An 8,488-nucleotide genomic window follows, 5' to 3' on the forward strand; every position below is an offset into this window, starting at 1 on the left:
GGCTCGCGGACCCGCCCGCCGTGGCTCCCGCCCTCCCGGGCTCGGTCTCTTCCTGCCGGGCTGCGGTGGGGGTGGGACCGGCCGGGCCCCGCCGCCCCTCCCTCCGCGCCCGCCTGCCCCGCGCCACTCCTCCGCCCGCCGGGCAGCCGCGGGAGGGTCCTGGAAACCTCTGCCTTCCACCCAAGTTTTGGGCCCAGAGCCAGAATCCAGGGGTCAAAGTTAATTTCCTTCCACGTTCCCCTTTCCCCAGTGGAAGGAAGAGGAAGGGGAAGGAGGGGCACTCGGGAGAGGGAGAGGGGCTGGTTTCAGGCACCCAGCCTTCCAGTCCCTCCCTCCCACCCCTCCACCTCCCGGGGTCCCCGGAGACCCCTGGCCCGTGTCACGGCCTCCCTCGAGGAAAGGGTTAAGGGAGGGCAGGGTGGGGACCCCAGGAGGCCAGGGCCCCGGGAAACTCTGGGCTGGAAACGGAGCGGGCAGGAGAGGGTAACCGCCTCCCCACCCTTCCCCCAAGTCTGGGGACAGCCGGGAGCTGGCAGGCAGCCCAGGCCCTCCTGAAGCCCCCAGGGCTGGAGGGGCCTCCCCCGCCGAGTTTTCAGGCTTGCGTTGTTTATGAAAGCCCTTTTTAGCAAGTTTGAGTTATACCCTGAGGCTTTAGGATGGGAGTGACGGTCTGGCGGGTAGCACAGCCTCTGAGGGTTCCTGCTGAGAAACGGTTGACCTTGACCCACAACCAGCTGGTGGGCATCCGTGGTCAGGGACTAGCCCTGGGGGTGGGGAGGGGGGCACCTCCAGCACCGGGCCCTGGAGGCTTCCCGAGGACAAAGGACACCTTATGCAGCCCTGTGTCCTGAACAGAACCGGGCTCTGTGGAGGGCACAATCTGCCTGAGTCTGGGCCTCAGTGACCTTTATTTTCCAAACCAACACGGAGAGTGTACCTATGGGGACAAAGGGCAATGGACTTCAAATTAGAGCTGACTGGGAACATCTGGGCTGAGGGGCCATCGTGTGTTTGTGCGCTTACAGACAAGGGCCAGGAGTGCCCCACTGGAAGGAAGGGGCCCAGCTGGGGGAGAGGACATGGACTCACACCGCTCCTAGTCTGGGCTGGATTCTGAGCAACCAGTCCCACCCCCACGCCTGCTGCTTCTCCCTAGATTGGAATCCAGATAAGGGAAAAGGTGATCTGTATCACCTCTGACTCCCTCCCAGGCCTTCAGCTCTGCCACGTCCCTCACCTGCCCCTCTACAGCACCTTGAAACGGACTCTCAGGGTGAATTTCTGTCTCTCCACTCTTCTCACCTCTAACTGCTCTCTCTTTATTAAAAGAAGCTCCTGCTTTATTATGCTTCAGTTTCTTCTCTGAAGCAAGGTGACAACCAAGTACCCCTCCTCCCCACTAATAAATACTTAATTCTTGCTGCTCTCTTCCAGTTAACTGTGGACCTCAAGCGTCTTAAAGGAAAACTCACAGCTTTAATCCTATGGTCAAAGAGGCCATGCGGAGGGTGGGACGAGGTCAAGCTTAGGAGTCCGGTACTTGATAACTGGGAAAAAGAAGGCGTTTTATTTAAACTCGTGTGCCTCCATTTCCTTAGCTCTTAAAAATGGGGATAATAATACCTACAGCGCAGGTTATAAATCAGACCACACAGGCACAGGTACCATACTCGGCACATTGCCTGGCAAGGAGTAAACATCTAATGCGTTTTGGTTTTTCTTCCTAGGTCTTGTGTCTTCTCCACCACCTCAGCTCTGGCCATTGTGTCACCATGCCTTCCCAGAGATTCCCCTCCTTCCCATCCTTTCGATTCTCACTGCCACAGAGATGCCACCTGTCGGGATCCTAGACACCTCTCCTTACCCTTCCTGCTAACCCACCCCCTCCGCCTCCCACCTGGATGTGATGGGTGTAGTTAGATACTCTGTTCTAGTCCCAGCTTTGCCAGTGAGTTGTGCTCTCTTAAGCAGGTAGCTAAGTCCCTTGACCTCTCCAGGCTTTTTCCTCTAAATTTATTCACTGAGCCAAATACATTTACTCATTCAACAGATTCGATACATATTTCTTGAGTGCCTACTACGAGCCAGGCCCTGGGAATACAGCATTGACTACTAAGACAGGTATTTCCCTGCCTTCACAGAATAGGCAAAGAAAGAAGAAAACAGCTGTGATTTCAGGGAATAAAACATATTCTGCTGGAAATAAAGCAAGATGTGGTGATGGACGGTGCCCTGAAGGGGACTCTCTGGTTGAGGTGATGCTTCTCTAGAGGGAGAGCAAGAACATGGGCTCAGATGTGGCAACACCCTAAGCTCTTAACAAGTTCTGATCCAGGTCTCTCCCCAGCTTGAATACATTTAGCCATTCCTTGACTACAATATTAGGTTAAAACTTGTTTGTACTGGAGACCTTCCTCACCCTGACCCAAATCTACCTTCCCAACCTTGTACAGAAAGATCCCTGATGAAGTCTGAATAGAATTGGATTTGTCTGGGCATGTCTGTCAACAGGGTAGCACAGCCTGCCGAGAGTCTGTTTACATAAAGAATAAGAAGCCTCTGGGAGAAAGCTCATTGTGATTAAAGGAGGGGCCTGCCTTGTGATCCTGATAGTAATAGATCTTATCCCTGCCAGGTTCAAGAGAGACAGGCGGTTCTGTCACTAGAAGACCTCCCCACCTAGCCCAGACCATGCCTAGCCCAGTTCCTGGGGATGGGGGTGGGGAGCCCCGGGAGCCAAACAGCCTACTTGGAATCTTTGTGTAGAGTAATTCAGAAGGAAGACCAGCTCCTCCCCGACTTTGTCAGAGTCCCTGAGCAGTTTGCCTTCCTGGAGAACTTCCATCAGAGCAGAAGTGACTTCCCAGAGGCACACAGAATGGTCCAAACGTAAGGTGGTTCCAAATGAGCAGGTGGAGGCAACAACCAAAGAGACTGGAGTTACTCTGGGGGTTTGAGGGGAGCGGTGGCACCCCATATTGGTCAGGATCTGGGTAGGAAACACATGGTCCTCTCAAAAGGATGGCTGATGACATTTTAAAGAATAGGTCTTTTATGGGGATGTGGGCAGGGTTAAGGAAAACCAATAAGAGACTGGTGCAGTACTCTAGGGCTAACATGGGAGAAGCTATGGGCCTGAAAAGGAAAAGGGAAGAAGTGGTCACTGGAGCAAACCAATGGGCCAGAGCTGGAACTATAGAAGGCCACAGGAGAGAAACTGTGGCCTTAGGTAAAAATGCATCACCACAGACAAGCTGTGGCCCAGCATGGAGGGGACCAACTTCCAACTTCCTGCTGGTGCCTAACATTTGCCAAACCCAATCAGAAGTCAAAGGGCAAGGAAGTGAGGTCAAGGCAGGCCACTAAAGACAGCCTGAAGGACACAGGGCAGGGTGGGAAAGAGCCAAGAGGAGAATTAAAGGGACACAGAATAGTCCACATACCCCTTTGTCCCTTAACACCCACAGGCTGATGAGACCCAAGGAAATTGGCATTATACAAATTTTCCCTACACTTCCCCCCACAAACACCCTCTCTCAGGATCAGGGCTGACTATCCCTGAGCTCCCATTCAGAAGACAGGGCTTGTAGTCAAAGGCTTGCGTTCAAACCCCAGCTCTGTCACTATACCAGTTTCCTACAGCTGTCTTTACAAGTTAGCACAAACTGGGAGATTTAAACAACAGAAATGCATTCTCTCACAGTTCTGGAAGTGGGAAGTCCAAAGTCAAAACATATAAAAGTACTATAAGCAACTGGTGCATGAATGGACACACTATTCAGTGAACAGACGAAAAATCTAGAAAAGCAGAACAACCACACACTGGAATTTAGTATATGGACAAAGGTAGCCCTTCAGTCAATGGAGATAAGATGTATTTTTCCATAAATGATCTTGGGACAATGGGTAGCTCTTTGAGATAAAATAAAATATCCACTCCTCACCCCCCACACCAAAACAAATTCCTGAAGGATCAAAAAGTTAAATATTAAAAAACGAAATCATAAAAATACTATGACAAACCATGGAAGAATATTTTTTATTCTCACATTGGGAGAGAAAGGCCTTTTGAAGGATGGCACCACATCAGAAGCCATTTAAAAATTACTTAATAGAGGTGTTCACAGCCACCGCTGCCCCACCGTCGCTCTCTAACACCAGTGCTACCTCTAGCTCGCTGAGCTCCAGCCAAAGAAGTGGGGTAAGGAAGGAGGTCTCTATATATCATTGCTCCTGCAAAGCAGACTGCACCCAAATCCAGAGGTGATAAAGCACAGAGGAAGCAACTGGCTAAAAAAAACATTTGCAAGGTGCGCCCTCTTCTGGAGGGGTGAGGAAACCTCATGCTACAGGCCTGGGAAGGTGGCGCTCCGTGAAATTTGAAGTTATCAGAAGGCCGCTGAACTTCTGATTCACAAACTTCCCTTGGAGCGTCTTGTGCGAGAAATTGCTCAGGACTTCAAAACAGATCCACGCTTCCAGAGGGCAGCTATTGGCGCTTTTCAGGAGGCAAGTGAGGCCTATCTGGTTGGCCTTTTTGAAAACACCAATCTGTGTGCTATCCACGCCAAACATGTAACAACTATGCCAAAAGGCATCCAGCTAGCAGGCCGCATACAGGGAGAATGTGCTTAAGAATCTACCATGATGGGAAACATTTCACTCTTTAAAAAAGTTTTCTCTTCTTCCTGCTATTGGAAGTTCTGAACATTAGATATTTTTTCCTATGGAGTCAAAAGGTACCTAAGTATGCGATTGCAAGTGGAAAACAGTGGACAGAAATCAGACATTGGAAGTTTTTCCAGTTTCATTTGTGTGTGAATTTTTAAAATATAAATGTGGGGCCAGGTGGCAGTGGCTCAGTGGTTGAGCATCGACCTATGATCCAGGAGATGAGGTTTGATTCCCAGTCAGGGCACATGCGGGAGTTGCCGGCTCCACCCCCAGCAGGGGGCGTGCAGGAGGCAGCTGATCAATGACTCTCTCATCACTGATGTCTCTCTCTCTCTCTCTCTCTCCCCCTCCCTCCCTCCCTTCCTCTCTCTGAAATCAATAAAGATATACTTTAAAAATAAATAAGCAAATAAATAAATAATAAGTAAATAAAATAAAATTTAAAAACTGCAGCAAGATAGCATGTTTCACCTACAGAGTGAAATCAGCGGTGTTTGCTAACACAGTGTTGACCACCCTCATACCCTGCTGGCATGCCCTCAAGGAAAGCACTTGGCAACATTCATCAAAATTTTAACTGGCTATACTCTGAGACCCATCAATAGCATGATAAGAATGTATTTTACAAATATATTCATGAGCAAGGATATAAACATGAGCAAGGATATGCTTTGTAGCATTGTTTGTTACGGCAAGCAGCTTGGAATAACCTATTGTTCAAAAAAAAAAATAGTGGTAGAATTAGGCTCCTCTATTTGTCTAAAGATGGAACTAGATTCAAGACATACAAAGGTGAACTTTATAAAGCCTGTGCAAGGGAAGGAGGGCTGGGGGGAACCATCAAACTGCTGGCTGTCCCAGTGTGCTAGCTGCACCCCACACCCAGAGGCACACTTATCACGTCCCCAAGGAAGCTGAGGCTTCAGGGCCTACCCTCACACAGGCGCCTGTCAAGGCCCTGGAGGGGTCCCAGCCATGTGTTCACATGGTCCTTTGTTTTTTTCAAATTTGCAAGAGATATTTTAACCCCAATTGGTTAAGATCACTGTGCCTTCCCCTTCAGATTTCCCTGTCACACTTTCCCTTGTATCAGGAAACATTGGAGTAGCCAAGGGCATTTTGGGGATCTGGCTAAGGGGAAAGTAGGTTGGAGACACATTACCTGTAGCTTTCATGGGATAGATTTATGTGGCTTGCATAGATTTATGTCCCATGCAGACTTAAGTTATTGCTTGCCATCCCTGTGCCAAAATGTCTTCCAGAAATATTCCTACTGCCCACCGCACCACCTCACCTGGGATGGTCACACAAGCTGTACATCAAGCAGTTAGTTATAATTTTCAAATACCATGCTAGTTTTCTGAATTTTAGAGTGTTTGTGGTACTTATGTTTTTTAAAATGTGTAATTTAGTTTTATTTTTCTGTTCTGTACCTAAAATTAAAAGCAAAATGCAGCTCTGGCTGCATCGGTCAGTTGGTTAGAGAACCGTCCCAATACCCCAAGGTTGTTGGGGGTCCCAATACCCCAAGGTTATGGGTTCAATCCCCGGTCAGGGCACATACAAGAAGCAACAAATGAATGCATAAATAAGTGGAACAACAAATCAATGTTTCTCTCTCTCTTCTTGTCTCTCTCTAAAATCAATAAAATTTTTTAAATTAAAAAAGAGCAAAATGCAGAATATCTTGCTAGCCTCTAGTCTTTAGGGAAAAAAGAAAAAAAGGAATGCACCTCCAACTGGCTTAGACCTCAGGAGTCCAGGTAGCCTGACACTAACTACCCTGTTTGTATCCCCAAAGGGGAAATTTTATTAGTAGTAAACACATGCCCTTTGTTTCATAATGGCCCTTTGTTTCCCCTATAGAGTCCCCAAAGCCAGAGTTTCTCATACCTAAGTGGTTTGCTCTCTGTCTCTTTTCAATTATATTACAAATTAACAGACTAACTCCATTGTTTCACTGTTGGCAAGCACTCGGGTGATACAGTCTTTCACACTGGTGCTGGCGTTTCAGTAGGACAAATTCCTAGAAACAGAATTGCTGCATTAAAGGCTGTGCATGCTTAGATTGTTCTCCAGAATTACGGTGCACTCATGCTGTTAAAAATTATGTGGCCAATAAAAATAATGAGGTAGAGATGATTTGTCAATTCCTTAAAGTGGGGGAGGAGCAGGGCACAGGCTCCAAAACAGGACATGATTTTTAAATGAGGGTGGGTAGAGGTGGGTAGGGAATGCAGGACAAGACTTCCACTTCCATTTTCTGCTTCTTAGCTCTTTACTCTTTTTTCTTTTTGTTTTTGTTTTTTAAAAAGAGAAGAGCACTTGGGTTTTGTTTTTTTAAATATATCTTTATTGCTTTCAGAGAGAGGAAAGGAGAGGGAGAGAGAGATAGAAACATCAATGAGGAGAGAGTCATTGATCGAGACCGCAACCTGGGCATGTGCCCTGACCGGGAATCGAACCCCGATCTCCTGGATCCCAGGTCAACGCTCAACCGCTGAGCCATGCCCGGCCGGGCTCTTTACAGTTTTTTAATATTTTAAAATATTTTTAATAAGCAGGTACTGCCTTTATAATTTTTAATATTAATGGGAAGAAGAAAGACCTGTTCTTATACAAATATATCAATACCTAAGGAGGAAATTCTTCCTTCTGTTATTAAGAATATTCCAAATGACATAAAGAGGGGCTATTTCCACCTCTCTCCTGAGCTCATTTCTGAAAGATCATTCCTAAGATTTAGGATTACTGTTTATCTTGGCCTGAGCTGGCAAAGAGAGCCTCTGTCCCTGACATCATACCAGATACGGTGATTTCTGCTTTGCCTCTGTCCTGGCATATTTCCAGCCCTTCCTAGAAAAAGCCATGGGGATGATGGGGATCTACTCCCTGGCTTCCCAGGGACACCCAGAGGACAACGGTGGCACCCACAATTACCCCATATTTACTGCCATGAAAAACTGATGCACAAATATTTTCAACAATAAAGATAATTTTTTTAAAAAAAACCCTACGCACTTTGGAAAATTGTTGCAAAAAAACAAGAGCAACGTTTCAGAGCTCTAGGGGCTTTGAGACTGGCTGAAGGGCTTGGAGAGTAAGTGGCTGTGGGGAGGTTGGAGGTCTGGAGGAGGGACAGTGAGCACAGCGTGTGCTGGGGCCTATCAGAGACCTGCCTGGCAGCCACTGAGTAGACGGTGGAGGGCAAAGCTGGTCAAATGGGGGCCCCAGAGGTCAGAGGCCATCACTAGTCAAGCAAAGCGGCGGCGTTGTCAGTGGGGAACTTTGGGAAGGAGGGTCTCTAGCGAGTGTATGACTAATTAAAGCCCCTCCAAAGCTATAGTTCTCCCCTCCCCATCCAATCAATCAAGTCTTACAAGACTTACAAGATTGATTTCTCTTTCCCTCAGTGGGTAAGTACTGAGCGCCCACCATGTGCCAGACTCTGTTCTAGGTGCTGGAGATACATCAGGAACTGTGGTCCCTGCTCTCATGGAGCTTATGCCTAGAGCTGAACAAATAATGGCATAATTATATCATTGTAATTTTATTAAGTGTTATGAAGGAAAAGAATGCTGTAAGTCTTGCAGTTAAAAATAATTAATTTCATTTTCATGTGTTTCCTATACTTGCCTCAGAAACCATTACCCCCCTCTCTCTCCCTTTCTTTCTTTCTTTCTTTCTTTCTTTCTTTCTTTCTTTCTTTCTTTCTTTCTTTCTTTCTTTCTTTCTTTCTTTCTTTCTTTTCTTTCTTTCTTTCTTTCTTTCTTTCTTTCTTTCTTTCTTTCTTTCTTTCTTTCTTTCTTTCTTT

The 8,488-nt window shown here is 47.1% G+C and overlaps 1 pseudogene across 1 annotated transcript; it reads left to right on the forward strand.

Annotated features, from left to right (window-relative positions):
* The first annotated feature begins 3,902 nt into the window (after positions 1–3,902).
* Positions 3,903–4,635, forward strand: LOC308548640 (histone H3.3A pseudogene; annotated as a pseudogene). The gene is made up of 2 exons: positions 3,903–3,906; positions 4,207–4,635. The product of its transcript is annotated as a histone H3.3A pseudogene (transcript).
* Positions 4,636–8,488: the final 3,853 nt, after the last annotated feature.

Source organism: Miniopterus schreibersii, assembly GCF_964146895.1.
Source record: "Miniopterus schreibersii genome assembly, chromosome: 1".
Taxonomy (NCBI): domain Eukaryota; kingdom Metazoa; phylum Chordata; class Mammalia; order Chiroptera; family Miniopteridae; genus Miniopterus; species Miniopterus schreibersii.